Source organism: Periplaneta americana, chromosome 5, assembly GCF_040183065.1.
Source record: "Periplaneta americana isolate PAMFEO1 chromosome 5, P.americana_PAMFEO1_priV1, whole genome shotgun sequence".
Taxonomy (NCBI): Eukaryota; Metazoa; Arthropoda; class Insecta; order Blattodea; family Blattidae; genus Periplaneta; species Periplaneta americana.
Window position 1 is genome coordinate 39,344,113 of NC_091121.1, and position 20,214 is coordinate 39,364,326.

General features: G+C 34.2%; 1 long non-coding RNA gene and 1 other non-coding gene across 3 annotated transcripts in view; one reads left to right on the forward strand and one right to left on the reverse strand.

The window, feature by feature from the left end:
- The window catches only part of LOC138700473 (uncharacterized), a 263,149-nt gene that overhangs the window by 10,045 nt on the left and 232,890 nt on the right, over positions 1 to 20,214 (forward strand). The gene's annotated exons all lie outside the window — the stretch shown is intronic.
- On the reverse strand, positions 8,166 to 8,238 carry TRNAT-CGU (transfer RNA threonine (anticodon CGU)). The gene has a single exon. It is a non-coding gene; the product is annotated as a tRNA-Thr (tRNA).

The window sequence follows — 20,214 nt, forward strand, 5'->3', positions numbered from 1 at the left end:
TACCCGGGGTTACTGGGTAGAAATCTGTAGGAACATAATTAAATAAATTTCCTTTGAAAATTTTCCAGTTTTGCCGAATCAGAACTAGTAATGAAGTTCCAAACTACAGATGCATATTCGAGTTTCGATCTCACTAATGTATAGTATAGTATTAAAAGAGAGTCAGGTGTTGAAAAAGAATAAGTAATTGACCGAAATATTCCTAACATTCTTATTGGATGGTTATAAATATAATCAATGCGGTTTTTTAAATATATATAATTTATTGTCAATTAATACACCGAGGTATCTAATACAATCTTTTCTGTTAATTAATATTTTTTAAAATGATAGTTATATTTTAGTGTAGAGGTTTTCCTTGAAAATGATATTACGTAAGTTTTGGGTTCATTAATCATCATCCCGTTATCAACTGACCAATTGGTAATTGAATTAATGTCATCCTGACGAAATTGACAGTCAGCAACACTGTTGATTTTTCGAAAAAAATTAAGATCGTCAGCGAATAATAGATAATAATAATAATAATAATAATAATAATAATAATAATAATAATAATAATAATAATAATAATAGTAATAATAATAGTCTACACATCACAAAAATATTAAACGCAAACAAAGAAACTCAACACAAAGAAACGCAACACAAAGACAAGAACTCAATAAGTTCATCTCACTAACACTAATATATTAAAATAAAAAAAAAACATATAAGATTACGTCATCTTTCAAGAAACTAAAATACAACATTGGATACAGAACACACTACAAAAACACCTCAACACACAGACAAGAAACACAAACAAATTCAATCTAACAAGCGTATACAAACTCCCCGGGATCTGTAGAGTAGAGAGACGAAATAAGACCTCCGCGCAAGTGATATGTGGAAGGACTAGAACCAATGACCGCTCTGGGGGGAGGTATTGGTTGAACGAAGCTACCAATCGTTTGCAGGAAGGGAATCATTTCTATCTGAACTGTCTACCACGAGCATCTTACCCCTTAGTGTCCTCGAACTGATGCTGCCCGCAATACAGTCCGGCACAGATAGACTCCGCCCCCATATGCGCCAAGTCACCTGACATAATTAAGTTCTGACGTTTGAGATGGGCAGGGCATGTAGCATGTAAGGGCGAATTCAGATGTGCATATTTATTTATTTATTTATTTATTTATTTATTTATTTATTTATTTATTTATTTATTTATTTATTTATTTATTTAATCATTTTACTAATAATTGTAAGATAAATTATAATATATACAGAAAAACTTTAGCTTGCCCCTAAAGAGTAGAACTCGTGCTCAGGGGCGGATTCCTGAGTGTTAGTTGGGAGGCCGGAGGGAATAAGACCTTTGGGTAGGCCGAGACATAGATGGGAGGGTAATATTAAAATGGATTTGAGGGAGGTGGGATATGATGGTAGGGACTGGATTAATCTTGCTCAGGATAGGGACCAATGGAGGGCTTATGTGAGTGCGGCAGTGAACCTCCGGGTTCCTTAAAAGCCATAAGTATATATGTAAATATATAATGTATATAATATATATAATGTATTACACTTTTACTACGTCATACTATTTTTGACCAATAAAAGGATACGGAACGACGTGTATCAACTAATCATGGCTGCTTATCCTATAATTTTTATCACCTTCCTAGCATTTGTTTTGTATCACCTCCCTAGCATTTGTTTCTTTGTTTGCCAATATTGTACTTTCATAATTGTATCTTTTAAAATTATTCATGTTTATTTAACAATCCTTAATTACAACTTTTTTATCATTTATCTTGTTTACATTATTTAGGTTATATTATAGATTCTGCAACATATTTTTAGCTTGAGAACACTAGCCATTTAAAGAAATGATACTTGTGAATAGTTCATTCTCTATTTGTAATATTTTTTTGAGGGAGGTGGGATATGATGATAGAGACTGGATTAATCTTGCTCAGGATAGGGACCAATGGCGGGCTTATGTGAGGGCGGCAATCAACCTCCGGGTTCCTTAAAAGCCAGTAAGTAAGTAAGTAAGTATGGCTTCTGCTGTATGTGTTTATGGATATTTATTTATCAGAGACTGTTTAATATATATTGATAATTGAAGTGGAATGCAACTGTTTTAATAAAACTGAATCAACAAAGTCTTCTTGACTAGTAATCGTTCATAGAGTTCAATGAAGATTGTATAGTTGGCACAACTGGTAACAAGAGAACAGTTTATCATAGGCCTAACACACTACTATCATCTAATGGAGTATTTGTAATGATGAGATGGTACAATAATACATTTTCAAGACAGTTTAGTATTTTAGTAACTCAATTTATATTTTACTGTATTAGAATACTTTATTTCTTCTAATCTTTATATAAGGTAAAGGTATCCCCGTAACATGCCATGAAGGCACTTGGGGGGCATGGAGGTAGAGCCCCATGCTTTCCATGACCTCGGCACTAGAATGAGGTGGTGTGGTCGGCACCAAGCTCTGACCGCCTTTTACCCCCGGGAAAGACCCGGTACTCAATTTAATAGAAGGCTGAGTGAACCTCGGGGCCGTTCTGAAAGTTTGGTAACGAGAAAAAATCCTGTCACCACCTGGGATCGAACCCCGGACCTTCCAGTCCGTAGCCAGCTGCTCTACCAACTGAGCTACCCGGCCGCCCTTCTAATCTTTATATACTTCTACTAATCGTGTAATAGTCAATTAAATCCCACTCAAATTTTGATTTTCTCTAAATAAATCTAGTGAGATTACTGTAGAAAAATCGCAAGACTGATCGGAACTTGAACTCGGGCCTTCTGTGTGACAGGCTCAAGGTCTGACCATTCATCCAGCACAGAGGTATTACTATACCGTTACAGAAATAATTTACAAATCACCCTAGCAAGTGACCTAACATGAGTAATCTTTTTAAATGTAAAATAGATGATTAAACGGTATTTTCAAATGAAAATAAGATCCTGTTGTAGTATGTTATTATATATCAACAAAACTAACAAGAGTAGTCACCACCTTGTAATGCTTAAAGAGCGACGAAGCCAACAAGTTATGTATATGAATTCCCACTTCTATTAGTCAATATTTATTTAAATAGAGGATCGCCTTCTGATTTGTAGCCTTGTTTGTTCTTGTATATCATAATTCTGACGTCTCGAAGACTCACACACGAAAATGATTATCGATGACAAAGCACTTCTTCAAGATAACCTCCTTTTTTATGTATAAAAATGATTTCGAATAAGTATTAGATCTCTCAACCCCTTCCTAAGCGGGTTTAGTCCTAACGGCTTGTGACGGTAGACGGATGTAACCTGTTTGTCCGATATAACACGAAAGATTCAACGGCTACGAGTCGTCTAATATTTCTATAACGGGATATGGTTTAAATCATTCAAGGTTTTCGTATCATAAAAACACGTTTTCTTTTATCGTCATAGATTGCGAAGTAAAAAGATATTTGTGTAATGATGCAAACAGGCGATTTCGAATTGTTACGAAAATCTATATTTTCTGCCCTCGAAAGGCTGGAAAGAGGATTTTGATATTATTTCTATCTACGTTCCTACTTAAATATTTCACGCATTTTATTACCATCCAATGCCTACAGCACAATTATTAGACAGCGGAAAAAACGTCATTTGGATGTGAAAGTAATACAACGCAAGTAGTTTGTCTCGTCAGAGGGTTGTTGTTTACGTAAGCACAGTAGGCATACTAGAGACGCGTGCAGGTAAGAACTGTTTTCGAATCGATGATTCAGAAGGTGCCTGATATTTTGTGTACTTTTCTATAAACCCTTTAAAGTGAGGATTGTCCAACGTTTTGAATGGAATATTGCAACTTATCATCATTCGACACAAATCCTGGCAAAAGACATAGGCTTTTTCATATTTGAAGCGGAATTTGAACTTGAACCCTCATTTTCTTCTTCATGTTTTTCTGTGTAATACATTGATGTTCTAACGATTATTTTGCTATATTTTTAATGCACACACACACATAAAGGTCTAGTACATTCAGTCACGAAGCTCAATACATAGGAAATATGCATCAAATGACAGTTGAACTTTAGTTGCAAGCCGCTAGGATCGTTACTATCGCACAGTCTATTGTCACAGTCTACCATATACAGTTACGAAGCTTGGGATGATTTTTTGCCAACGAGTTGCATTTCTCGCGATAGTTGCTAGCCGCTTGGAGCGCTGTGAGTACTAGGAACAATAGACTGTGTCACTGCCATCGTAATCTAATACAGGCCGTAAGGCAGACCATGTGACTCGCTTAACCCGATCACGAAGGGCGGCGTTTCAACCATATAAATTAATTGGAATGCATAAAGAGTAACATATTTTTCTCTAAAATATTGCTTTAATAAAATTTAAAACAATGATTAGGGGACACTTCAGACATAATTCCTTGCGAGTTAAGGTGTAATATTATTTTTGGTGTGAAAATTACGTTGTTCGTATGTGTAATACCTGCCTTTATTTCGAGTAAATATTGCGAAATTCTTGTACATTCATTTTTGCACGATTCAATAATTTTCAGTTGCACCGCACGACTATTTAGATATGTTGAAATTATAGGTTGTGTTTACTGTACCAGTTGCCCCTTTCTGTCTAATTTTAGTGGTCTCCAATGCTCTGCCACTACATATGTATGTCATGTCATATGGATACTATAGGTTATGTTTACTATATTTAACTTATATTCCTATATTCGCAATTATACATTATAATTAAACATAATGTCATGTATAACACCCGTCACATTCTATTTGTCTGTATTTTAATACTACAATTGAGTACTGAATTATTGTATTTATCTACTACCTAAGAGACGAAGTAACACAATCGTACGTACACTAATTTCATAGGAGTGGTATGGTAAATTTTCTGTCTACAATTGAGGAAGGTAGATGTGCTGAATTAAAATCATAATATACTGTAAATACGTTTTTATTGAACCTCAAAATAGCTTCCATTCTAAACTTAAAATGTTTATGCGAACAGATTATGTTAACACGTAAAATTCTCTTCACATTAAAATAACACAGTTTTGTAATTATTTCTGCAACATATAATGCGACAAGAAGTAAACGGAGCTTATGGACACATTACACTAAATAAAGCTTAGCAATGATAAGCAATAAAGTTATAATATAATATTTCACTGAGCTCCATACACTGAAATAGAAAACCCGAACATACATTACGGCCTGGTCTAGATCGAAAAGGCATTGCTTTGTTGTGAAAAGTTGTGTAAACTGTGAAACGTTCGTTATCGGTTGTAATAACTGTAAATGGCTAAAATACAATAATTTGAATAATAAGATGGGACGAGGAGACGTTTGTGGCACTATAACTATTGTAAGAAAAAGAGGTCAGAGTTATTCTTCTTCCGAAAGATCAAGGAAGGTGAGTTTATAAAATATAATATAGATTTTATGAAAATAATATATAAACCTTATGTATTTCACATTTCAATAGTGGAAGGAAGGTGTTAATTTTTTCAAAAGAATACGATATCGAAAGTACAATACATTTTATCCTCTGCTGGGGAAAGTGTCTGTGATGAGGCGATAGTAGCGACCCTGGTGGTGAGCAACTATCTATGTTTGCATATTTAGTAAGTATTGAGCTTCGTGACTCTATATATTAGACTGTGCTATTGTTCCTAGTAGTCTCAGTTGCTAACCGCTTGGAGCATTGTTTCGCGAGAAATGCAAGAAATCACCTCAAGCTTCGTGACTGTATGTACTGGACTGTGGTATAACTCTGAAAATATTGAGAATAGAAACCATGTTCATATGGCCTTTTTTTCCCAAAATATCTTCGGAAATATGCCCTATAAGTTGTGGTAACTTCTCGTGAATTAAATTTTATATATGTAATTTTTCATAGCAATAAATTCAAATACATTTTTTGGGCGAAAGTTACTGTAATAAGACTTCTAATTTTTAGGAAACTAACTCGCTATAGCATTGTGGGAAAATCAAGCAAGAAGGTTAAAAGGAATGGAATGTGCCCTCTCTCTGAGACGGAAGCCCGGCTACTGCGGTGACCTGTTTGGCCTCAACAGGAGGCGAGGCGAGTTAGTTTTAAAAAGAGAACATCAGTAGACACATTATTCAAATCGGGAGGTTATTTGCATTCACTTCACCCCAGGGCGACTACATGTGTGTTTTGTGCTTCACCTCCTCGCTGTATGTGAGAGAGGTCGCGATAGTCCTCCGTCTAAACTGTATCGCCTCCTAGCGAAAGCGACTCACACATTTATATTTTTTGTAAACACTAATTATAACATTTAGAAATCTAATGGCTTTGTAGGTCCATACTTTGTTAATGCATCATCGTCATCTTCCCTGTGTTATCTAGCGGTATAACTAATGATGTTTACATTTATTTGTATCTCTGGGAAGGACTACATCTTTCATCTAATAATTTTTAACTGTCGTTTTGTTATACAGAATTAATATTAGATTAACTCTCTTTATAAGAAAATTCCTTCCGTTATAGAAATATCGTCCATTAGCAAGAATTGTTTAAACGCAATTTGATTTACTTCTAGACAGTAGGATTTGATTAAATCATCAGCCCTCCAGCCAGGGTGACTACAAGGATCCTGAATACAGAACAGTTATGTTTTTAAGTCGATTAATAAAAAAAACATATTAAGCCTACTTTCCCATTAATTGAGCCTAAATGTCATACAAGTGCAGCTCTTAAACATGGTGCTAGTTTCGGCCCAAGACTTTATAATAAAATTACAAACCATTTTCCAAATTTGAAGTATTTTAAAATTGAAGCTTTTAAAAAAGAAATTTGTAAAATTATCCATGATATATAATATTAACAAATTTATTTTTTTACCTTTTATTTCTCTCGACTATATTCATGTTTTTATTGAATCTATCGGATTGTCAATTTATATTAAATGTGTATTTTTCTTTCTTTTTCTCTTTCTTCTTTATTCTTGCTCTTGTGTTGTATTTATTGGTTTGAATTAAGTTACTTACTGTATTTAGTAAACTGTTCTTGTAAATGTTATGTTATATGATTGACTAAGACCACACCGTACACGAGCCTGGCTCTTACGGTAGTGGCCAGAAACATTTTTGTTTTATAAATTTAATTTGTACTCACTAGCTAGCTAGTTAAAAAAATAAAAATTAAATTTTGGATTTGAAATTTGCTTGATGCCAAAATGTCATATTGACAAAATTATCTTTCTTGAAAATATAAATGATATTGAATGATATGTAAAGAGTCTCTAAGAATTTGTAATAAGAAGTTTTGTATTTGAAAGACTTGGAATTTTAATTTCACTAATAGTTGGAAGGGAACCTCTCGCTCCAAATAACATACCTCTGACGACCCACTGATTAACGGGTATGTTACATTTAGGAAAGAGGAAAGGTAGGCATGGTTCATATATTTCTTGTTTCAATGACGTTTCTGTGACGTTTGGCAAACACGCTGTTCTCTCTTCTCCCCCTACCGTACAATGATGAGTTACGTGTTCCGGCTTATGACGTGTGCTTCAATTGTAGCACAGTTTTGCATCCCTGATATAGAAGGAAGCCAATATTTACTTAGGCCTACTTAGATATAACACGCGGAGCAAGTCCCCTGCAATCGGCAAGCATCATGTTTAGATAAACAATGAAATTCAATGAATAATATGAACAGTAAAAAATCGATATGGGAATGGGTATTTAAGAGTTGTTAACTCATTACAAAAAAGTGAATCTCATACAATGTTAATACAAACTAATTTTATTTCTTATTTCCTATCTATCTATAAAATATAATAATAAATAAATAAATGAACGAATGAATGAATAATTTAATGAACGAATGAATGGATAAATAAATGAATGAATGAATTATTAATTAATATTACCTTCTTAAACTCTCCGGCAATAACCTTAATATTTGCGCCGTTTTCAAGGCGTTGAATAATATTTACTTTGTGAGAAATACTCAGACGTGAACGTGATTGTAACATTATGCCTTACCGGTATGCGGCGCTTGGGTTCTCATCACAACAGACCATATTGCACTGTTTTGCTGCTTTCTTTAGACTAAAATGCATTGTACTAGGCGAAATCGGCGTAGCAGTATTTGTCAATTAATATTTGAAAATAAAAATTCGCTCCGGCGCCGGGGATCGAACCCGGGTCCTTGGTTCTACGTGCCAAGCGCTCTGACCACTGAGCTACGCCGAATTCAATCCACAGCACCGAACCGAATCCTCCTCCTTCAATGTTTCCCTTTGTGGCCTGACTCCAAGTTAGGCATATATGTTGACGTGTGTCCAATGTCAACTGCCATTATACTAGGAGCGCACTCAACTGAGTGACTTGCTTGGCCAGGATTCCGCAATTACGTGCACAGTTACAAATATATGTTCGATCTCCGGCGCCGGAGCGAATTTTTCTCCTCAAATATTAATTGTCAATATTACAGATATTATTCTGTAGGACAAATTAATAAATCTAGAATATTCTCACAGCTGCAGTGCATATATTTCTACAGAATACTGTGCTCGTAACTCCCGGGTTCGATCCCCGGCGCCGGAGCGAATTTTTCTCCTCAAATATTAATTGTCAATATTACAGATATTATTCTGTAGGACAAATTAATAAATCTAGAATATTCTCACAGCTGCAATGCATATATTTGTACAGAATACTGTGCTCGTAACTCCCGGGTTCGATCCCGGCGCCGGAGCGAATTTTTCTCCTCAAATATTAATTGTCAATATTACAGATATTATTCTGTAGGACAAATTAATAAATCCATAATAGTATTTATTGTGTTGCTATTCCCTTAACATGACATGAGAGTTTGATATGAAATTTTAAGAGATATCTCATACCTCAAACCAGAGGACGATATATCATCATTTGTTTTTAAAAAACCGCCTAGACAATTTATTCTTCATGTTATACAGGGACATCATTTTATTTTTACTAACATTTTTAATATTAACCTGACTATACCTTTGGATCAACGCCGTTTGCTACCCCCCTTCCACGACTGGAGTTCGATAATACTGGCGTAATATACAAACAAATCACTTTACTAGGTATAGGGGGGAAGAAAAGTAGTTCATCCATTTACGTAAACTAGGAAATATCACGCTTTTGACTGATAATTTTCATTAAGTTTTTGTTTAATCAAAATACAGTACAGTATTAACAGTGAGTGTTTTTACTCACGAACTGAGCTGTCCATGCGGACGTATTCATTATGCAGTGTATATTATACTGTCTACAGCACATTAGCGTACACTATAGAGAATGAAGTTAAATTAAAAATAATCATAATATGGATATTTAAACACATTTTTGAAAATGGTGCCGTTCATTTCGATACAGGCTTCAGTTCTAATGTACATATTATCGCACTATAGACTATGTACGTAATTATAATTACCAGTTTCGTACTTCGTATCAGTAACTCGTGTTGAAATAATTCTGTACCTACTGTAAATTCAATCTTCATTTCTGCCCGATTCGAAAAGATAAAATTACTCAGACATGCTATCTACTGTCCGTCCAAGTGGTTATATCGCAGGGTCGTAGAAAGGGAGGAAATCACGTGACAGTAAATTACTTAACGAAGCCCTTTTATTTAAGTTATTTTAAACAATTGTATGGGTATAATATTACGTAGACGTATAATTCCTAACAGAAATTAATGTTCTCAGAAAAGAGCTAAGACAGCCCAGCCACTAGCCTTTACAGAAAGGCGAAAAGAAGCAGGTGGGGGAAACCGGGATGCGACATAGGCAAATGGACGACAGTACCTGTGCGAAAATGATTCGATATTGAAAGTTCTTTCGTCACTGGAAAACGCGAACATATTTTTGGAACGTACTGTTTACTCTGAACGTAAAGCTACTGTGACTGTATATGCGGTCTTGGTTCTGTGTGGAGGACGGTTGAACTTCATTAGTAGAAGAGGTGGGAGTGAAGTACATTCAAAAACTCAGGTACAATAAAAATTGAAGTAAAAATAAAATGATGTCCCTGTAGTTGGAATCTCCTGGTAGAGGGTCAGAGAAGGCCAGACGGCCTTATCTCTACCAGGTTAAATAAATAAATACTAATATTAATACAATTTATCAGCCAAAAACGTGACATATCCCGAGAAAAGGGAACGTTTGGTAACCCTATCTTTGGTCCACCAGCTTCTTCTCATTATTACGCAGTTTTCTCTGAAGGAGAAGCAGATGTTGCGAGTACAATACCGTCTGTTGAATACTTGTAACTTGTTTTCTTTTTGTCCTTGCCACATTTCTAGTACTTGCACCTCACCGTCCAGAATCCAGTCTCAGCCCGTAGTGACCGGACATGAGACAGTGAAACCGTCAATCTCAAAAGAACTTGTAAAAGTCTTCCCTCCTTTATTCTATGTAACGTATACAGGGCAACAGAGAAACTCTGACAACGGTTATACGACTGACTTTCAAACGGACGTTTCATTGTCGCACTGGGAGTTCATGTGGTGCTACAAACAGTTTTATTTTAACATTTCTTTTTAGCGTAGAAGGATAAAACATGTGTGATTTCCATGCCTTTTTGTCCTCAATAATATTTAAATGCATGACTAAGCTTCTGACAAACTGAGCTGAATATATATTTTTTCTTGTGTCCTCGAATTTTACGGCTGCTACCACGGCCGACTTGATGTTCCCTTCGCTTTTTTGTATACGGCCTTGACATTAGTAATATTTTCTTGAAATTGGATAATTTCTCAATTCCACCACTTGGCGCTGTCTGCCAAGCTCTGGTGTCCACAGAAGAAATACTCAATATGAATTAAAATAAATGATTAAAGAGTAATAATAACACTTATAAATAACAAATAAAAGTATTATTACGTTTAGTTCTGTTAATGATGGTAAAAGCGTGAGTTTAAAAGCAGGGAAGGTACCACATAGTAACCTGTTCAGTTTAAGTAACATGATGACAGAGGCGTAATTTTGTAGTTCATTCGCTGAGTAGCACCCCTAGGCTAAACTGCGATGTTTCAAAGTAATCACTTGTGGCCCGGGTTCGATTCCCGGTCGGGGCAAGTTACCTGGTTGAGGTTTTTTCCGGGGTTTTCCCTCAACCCAATATGAGCAAATGCTGGGTAACTTTCGGTGTTGGACCTTGGACTCACTTCACCGGCATTATCACCTTCATCTCATTCAGACGCTAAATAGCCTAAGATGTTGATAAAGAGTCGTAAAATAGCCTACTAAAGTGAAATAAAATATTTGAATTTTTCCACCTCTTCGAAGGATACAACTCCAATTTTTATATTTCCATTTCGTACAATATTATGGTCTCGAAATATAATCATCTTTTCCTGTCACTCGGAAATTCGTGGAATGATATTGCTCCTTCACTCTTTTTTCTATTCGAAGTACACTATAGTACACAGCAATACGTCATTTTGAATCATATCACAATAAACTCACATGCCAGTAGAAATAAGCGCAATATTACTAATTATAATCGTACAAGAAACCATATACACATTCCTCAGTGAACCTTGGGAGTTAGTGCCATCTGGCGGGAATTTCATATTTTCTCGATTACAGCTTTAACACAGGGATCTAAATGAATTGTCAAGGCCGGTAAAGGAGAAGCGAAGCGAGCACATCAAGTCGGCCGTGCTGCTACACATCTACTTCCCTCGTCTTCTGACAGAGGGCAGTATCATCGACCAATGTGCTCTACTTACCGGACAGATAGCTGGTCTGTTGCGGAAGATGACATGATATACGAAGTGTGGAGATTAAGGGTAATAGGATTAGGTGGAAGCGTATAGTAACATTGTCGTAGTAAGCTTATATTAAATTAATTTTCTTCATTTTACCAGCTATCTCAAATATTAAATTAATTATAATTGATTGAATTAAATTAGCTCATAAATTAAGTTACTACTTTACCTTATAGGTTTATCTAAATTTAAATAAATATGTAGTCTACTAGTCGTTAAAACTGAAGAATATTGCTGGAGAACCTTTTAAGTGTAGTGTATATATTTGTAATTTAAATATGTATTGTATTGATTAAGGCTGGTTGAGTGGAAGAGAAGGCCTTATGGCCTTAACTCTGCCAGCGAAAATAAAACATTATTATTATTATTATTATTACTATTATTATTATTATTATTATTATTATTATTTTAGTAAATCCTTTGTAATTGGTACCGTATGTCTCGTGACCAGAATATTATACGAAATGGAAATATAAAAATTGGAGATTTATTCTTCGAAGAGGTGGAAAAATTCAAATATCTTGGAGCAACAGTAACAAATATGAATGACACTCGGGAGTAAATTAAACTCAGCATAAATATGGGAAATACCTGTTATTAATCGGTTGAGAAGCTTTTGTCATATAGTCTGTTAAAAAATCAAAAAGTTAGAATTTATAAAACAGTTATATTACCTGTTGTTTTATATGGTTGTGAAACTTCGACTCTCACTTTGAAAGAGGAATAGAGATTAAGGGTATTTAAGAATAAGGTGCTTAGGAAAATATTTGGGGCTAAGAGGGATGAAGATACAGGAGAATGGAGAAAGTTACGCAACGCAGAACTGCACGGATTGTATTCACTTGACATAATTAGGAATATTAAACCCAGATGTTTGAGATGGGCAGGGCATGTAGCACGTATGGGCGAATCAGAAATGCATACAGAATGTTAGTTGGTAGGTCGGAGGGAAAAAGACCCTTTGGGGAGGCCCAGACGTAGATGGGAGGATAATATTAAAATGGATTTGAGGAAGGTGGGATATGACGATAGAGACTGGATTAATCTTGCACAGGATAGGGACCGATGGCGGGCTTATGTGAGGGCGGCAATGAACTTGCGGGTTCCTTAAAAGCCATTTGTAAGTAAGTAAGGCTGTTCTGTAGATCTAGAAATATGAAAAGAAAGTCCTGGTAATAATATGGTAATAGAATTACCCCAATGATGATTTCTTAATGCTAGGCTATTTTCATTTTTCTCTTTTTTTTTTAATACCAAATATTTGTCCGTTATAAATCTACTAACATTTTGAAATAAGAACAACGCAACTAATTCATTCACTTCAAGAAGTAATTCGCATTATTCATGTAGGGTGATCTTGTCGCCTCCTTGGTATTTATTCATTTATTTATTTATTTTATTCATTTATTAATTTATTTTATGCATTTATTTATTTATTTATTTATTTATTTATTTATTTATTTCCTTGTTTGTCCATAAAAGAGTTAAAAACCATAGGACTTGTCAAAGAAAGAAAGAAAGGAAAACAATAATTAAAGTAGAAACAATTACAATAAATTAGCACCAATGTAAACCCAAACGTGTTTCATCTATATTGTAGGAACAGAGGTTTGTTGAAATTTTTTTGATGTATCTTTAAATTACCTTAATAAACCATTCGTATTTTTAATTTCATCAGGCAAACCAGTATATATTTTTAAGCCATAGAATATATATATATATATATATATATATATATATATATATATATTGTTTAAACTTGTCAATCGATGTGCTGGAATATTAAAATTATTCTTAAAACGAGCGTTGCAATAATGAAAATCACTACTTCGATAAAAAAAAATGTTGCTATTAGAACGGATTAATTTCATAAGCTTAAAAATATATAGAGCATATAAGTAGTCCGTGTCATAAAAATTCCAGGATATGAAATTCAATTTATAGCTTTATTTTCTTCTTTTTTGAGTTGGTCTGGCTCCTAATTATTTCATTTTGTATTAATTATATCTTTATTGATATTGTTATTTACGTTATCAACTTATCATCGTCTTTGGTTTCCAATTTTCATTACATATAAGTTTATTTTTTAATTGTGCGTGTTATAGTTATTCTAAAAGTGATTATTTTCTAGTAAAATATTAGTGGAACCTTTTTTGAAGATGTTTATTTTTGTTAGATGGTATTAGAACATCTTAATTTCAGCAATGAACTGAAATGATTTCCAATCTATGTTATAGTGCTATGACATTCATACCTTTTAGCTGTGTTTTTTTTTCAAAACTAAGTTATATCACTTTATGAACTTTTCTTTGAAATGGAAGGGTGGCAAGTTTAACTTTAATGTACAGGCTTAGACAAAAACAATATGACCGGTTGCCAAAAGCAAAGTCCCCTTCGAAAGACTTCGGTTAATTTCTGAAAACTTAGGTTGACACGTGAAGGAATTTCTTATGCACGACTCCGCTCTGTTTTTCCTTTGTTTTGTTTGTTTGTTGCTTTTTCTATCTATTTATAGGTCAAGTATTATGAATAATCTATAACGAAGATATATTCAAGGAGTAAATTAGGTGAAAAAGAAAACATCCTTTCCCTAGTCGTGTGAACCAGGCGCTGTCCGAAGTGGACTTAGATAAATTCACGCTACAGGAGATCGGTCATTTTTTGTGTCTAGAACTGTACCTGTTATCTCATACTGTCACCAATAATATATAAAATTCATTAACTTTCATACAAGTTTTCAACAAAATAGATAGGTATTTTTGAACCACACTGTATTTTAAAAATAGCAAGAGTATTTTACATGTTTATATTTTCTGTAGGTCGACTGTCAATATTACATGGATTATTAAATATTCCAAACGCTTAACAAAGACTGGTAAAGATTTTCACTGGTAAAACCTTGGTATTTGGAGGATTAAATAATGAAATATGTAATTTAGAAAAGCGAATAAGAAAAGAGTTACTTTCTGCATTACATTTGAAGTCGTCCCACAATATTCAAGTCATTTTATTGTTAACAAGCATAGAGTTTTGAAAGTTTCAGATCTGATGTAACATTATGAATTATGATTTATTTATGTATTATTTAATTATTTATTTACTTACTTACTAACTTACCTATTTATTTATTTATTTATTTATTTATTTATTTATTTATTTATTTTATTGAATTAAAAAAAATTCACAAAAATAATCCTAATGCGCCTAAGGTATGATAAGATTGTAGCTAAAATAAACTAAACAATATTGTAATATTAAAAATTCGCTTTTAATCCTTAAAAAAAGTTACAAAATAACTAACAAACATGCCGTAGCATCGCAGACTAAGACATCATGCCTCGCCTGGCGTTACGGCATGAGCGCTAGTTCTTATCGTAATGAAGGAATAACATTTTCTCATTAAATTTCGTCTAGTTTATGAGACCAGTGACCATCCAGTATTGTGATGAATTTAGGCAGAAAATAGGAAAGACTGGAGAATGCTGGGTTTACAGTGAAAGACCTGTCCTTGGACAGAACACTATGAATAAATATCATATCATATCATATATCATAATATCATATCATATCATATCATATCATATCATATCATATCATATCATACCATATCATATCATATCATATCATATCATATCATATATCATATCATAATATCATATCATATATCATATCATATCATATCATATCATATCATATCATATCATATCATATCATATCATATCATATCATATCATATCATATCATCATCCTTCACGAATTAGGCCTCTGTAGACCTGTTTCGGCCCCATCATATCATATCATATCATATCATATCATATCATATCATATCATATCATATCATATCATATCATATCATATCATATCATATCATATCATATCATATCATATCATATCATATCATATCATATATCATATCATATCATATCATATCATATCATATCATATCATATCATATCATATCGTATCATGTCATCTAATATCATATCATATCATCATCATCCTTCACGAATTAGGCCTCTGTAGATCTGTTTCGGCCCCATCATATCATATCATATCATATCATATCATATCATATCATATCATATCATATCATATCATATCATATCATATCATACCATATTTTATATCATATCATATCATATCATATCATATCATATAATATCATATCATATCATATCATAATATCGTATCGTATCGTATCGCATCGCATCGCATCGCATCGCATCGCATCGCATCGCATCGCATCGCATCGCATCGCATCGCATCGCATCGCATCGCATCGCATCACATCACATCACATCACATCACATCACATCACATCACATCACATCACATCACATCATATCATATCATATCATATCATATCATATCATATCATATCATATCATATCATATCATATCATATCATATCATATCATATATGATATTATATTATATTATATCATATTATAATTTCACGTTATAGCGCAGAAGTTGACTTCATGGGCTACGTATGGCATGAGTATGTTTTGAAAACCCTATTCAACCAGCATCACCAGTTTTTCTCTTCTGGAATTCAAGTAATAAAAAGAAATTGACCAATCTAGCTCCCTCTTCTTCACAGTACAATTGGCAGTATCCCAGTGTTACTTCTGTTGCATCTCAAACACCGGCAGAACCGGCGAAGCCTTGTTCCACCACACAGCATCCCGATCTTGTTCTACCCGTTGTCGGCGTGGATAAAGCATATCACCTCACACCCGCCACCCCCTTTTTATCATAAGGGATTTTCTCCCTTGCTTTAAAAAGTCGTACTTCTTTATCATAATATTTCTTCATCTCCCTCTGATTCCTTCGCTTTTCCGAAAGAACTAGAGAAACCAGAACAACTGCTACAACTTCGTAATCAGCAACGACGAGCAGAGATCTGGAATTATGACTTGAAAAGAACAGGAATATTGCTGACTCCCTGCAAAATCCTTTCATCCCAACATAACACTTTAGATACACACAGAACTGGAGTTGATGATGTGGCAGTCTGAGATTTTAAAACTTTGGGTTTAGATGTGAGTTGATATTGTCAGTGTTGCTAAGTTCCCTGTGAGGATAAAAAGTTGTTCGTGTCATAATCCATGTCGAGTGCTGTGTTCTAATACTCTATAAACATCTCTTTGAAATGTGTATGAAATTTGAAACTATTGTTGAAGCATTCAAAACTTCATCCTCAACAGCAACAAGAAGTTAACAATCACTTCCTGTAAATTCAGGTAAAACAAAACCAAATTATTATTTTCAATCCTTCATTTTGTGCAGAATTCTGTGTTGACTTGATAGAGAATGTTGTGGTTTGTTACTGCAAGTTTTCCCGGTGACTGTATTGTGAAAAAGTTTTTATCCTTGAGTAGCAAACCGGTGTATGTAAATTTAATTATTTAAGCGATTTAGATCTACAATATGCACAAAAAAGTACTGAAAATGGGTACTACACAGAGGTCTGCATCGGACGTTTTCGCTCGAGCGCCCAGTAGTTCATAACGTAATCCGATAGGTAGCGCACATGCATGAGGGGTAAAATTGTCGCGAGCGATAAATCCTCGAACGGTATAAGCTGAGCGTTAGACATTCGTTCTTGTTACAGTGATGAATTGTGTAGTAACATCATAGATGTTTATCATTTCGAAACTTTGCAGTGTTTAACTAACCTCTCCATAGTACAACTACAAAACTTGCTTTAAAATGTAATATAAATGTTGTAGGTTTTTTTTTTCTCCAAACAGGGGTGATTTTGTTTTTGCCACATCTGTTAGATGTTATTGGATGTAAATGTAATTATTATAAACGGAGAACACAATCACGATAATGCAAGAACCGCATCAAGTTTTCTAGTAATAATAATAATAATAATAATAATAATAATAATAATAATAATAATAATAATAATAATAATAATCTCTAATAATGTGTATCAATCTTTGCGTCTGTAACAGTTGTGCAGCATGATTATTCGTTTTATTATATTTTCTGTGACGCTATCTCTGTACTAATATTGTTATTAATTTACTGCTATATAATAATATTTTGTAAAACGTTTCTACATTGTCGCAGTATATAGGCGGAACACTATGTATGGATCTGTCATATTATTTATCTGGTAAATCAAATATTGAATAATTATTAATTAACAATAATAACTGTATATCGAAGTTTTTCATACTATTTTATTTATTAATTCATGTTACTGTTTTGGTACGTTCCATTAAAAGTTTGTCATAAACGCAGAAAATAGAGCCTTATTTTTACCGTGTGAGCAAAACATAATATGTGTATCTTATCTGTCGTCTTCTATACAAGATAAGACATGTCGGTGAGATGACCTTGTACTGTGCTTCTATTTATTACGAGCGTATCACGACCGATCTTATGTCACTCGAGGGTGCGACATTCGACCGAGTTCAAACGAGCGATTTAACTCCAATGTAGCACTCTGGTACTACGCTTTCATGTAACCTAGGCCTATACAGTAAATTGCAACTGAGTAAAGCAATTTAATAAAACAGAATATAAACATATCTTTGTAAAACAACATTTTATGTTCACTGACGCCTTTTTTTTTAGGGTCCCCCACTTTCAATGGCGCTGCTAAATTTTTGTAGAGAATTTTTCAGTCTTTCAGTGAACATTGATGTAGAAGGAGATATACTTTTGGCAAATTTACTCATACGGAGAAAGAATAGACGTAAAAATAGAAGACGAGTCTGGGTTCATCCATTGGTTTGGAAAGACTGAATCGAGGACTATTCCATAATTATCTTGTTTGATGATTTACATCAGGACGATAAAAAATATTAATTTAAAATTACACAAATGAGGAACGATATGGCATAATCATATTTTTGTTTACTTTTTAAGAATTCAAATGACCACCTCTGTGGTGTAGGAGTCAGCATGTTGGTCTCTTACGCAGAGGGCCCGGGTTCGATTCCCGGTCGGGTTGAGTTTCCTGGTTGAGGTTTTTCGGGGGTTTGCCTCAACCGTAAGGCAAATGCCAGGAATTTCGGGCCACAACATCCGTGAATATCACCGGCCTCATTCATCACCGAAATCATATTCATAACAAATCAGTCATACATTTATAGCCTACAGTCGTCATCTAGTTTACAACAATAGAACCAGTCTCAACAATAGTACACAGGCCTTCGGATTTCAACCAAAAGATTATCTCGCGATATTACCAAAGATGTTAAAGAGAGTATAAATAACAGCGAGAAAAAAAAAAACAAAATTAAATGTAATAGGCACCAAACATAGAACCACTCATAGCACGTACGAGTAATTCAACCAATATACTACTGGGTGTTCATTTCAAAGTGTGTCATGACGTCACTGTTGTTGGGTCACCGATATGAAGCGAGTTTCAGTTTATATGTTAGAGAAGTTGCCTATTATTTAAGGCGTTCTTCAATCTGAACTTGAGAACGTGTACGGTATAACTTGAACGTCGTAGCAACAGATGGCGGTCTGTACGGTCTGTGTGCTACCATAACCTCTTTCGAACTATGTTTTGCGCCGGCAAGTCGTACGCAGGGTATTTGTTATCATCGGTTGCGTACGGTAACATTCCACAACACAAATCAAATGCTCCGTGTCCATGTTGACCGTCGAAGTTAATGTCAACAAATACGTAAGTAATCGTCTTAACCCTCTCCCCATATCCCGACAGTACGTATTTCCAAACAGTTCACATTCCTGCCACTACCGGCGTCACCGTACGTATCGGCACGTACTCTTCAGAATGAACGCCGTACTTGCTAGCCAACTTCTCTGCCTCTTAGATTATACACCTGAGCTGCGGAAGTGTAGGAAGATTGAATTCTCTAGGCTCATCAGCTAGCCACATGACGGCATACAGCGAGCCAAGACACATTTTGAACTGAACACCCAGTAGAAATAGGTGTCTGTAGGGTAATGGCAAAGTCAAAGGCCGTGGTGTAATTGAACTCAGGTTCGAACCTGAGATCAGGTAATTTTGCATCTCTTTTTTAATATTGTATTTATTACATTATTTTAGAAACGTTATTTTATTTTAACGTGAAATAAAGGGGATTTTGCTGCATAAAAAACATAAATAATATATCCGTAATTCGCACTAGTCGACTAGTCTGTGGTTATATTATTATTATTATTATTATTATTATTAATAATAATATTAATTTTTACTTATTTTTTCAGTTAGTAAATAATTCATTTATTCTTATTTTTTATATCTGTTATCTTCAATTCTTTCTTCCTTTCACATTTCTTTCTTAACATCTCTGTTTTCTCTCTTTTCTGTTTCTTTAATTCGTCCCGCATATTTCCATTACTTCTCTCTTTTTCCTTTCTTTATTCTTTCTTTTTTCTTTCTTTCTGTCACCCACAAAAATGATCCCTATATGCTTTAAACA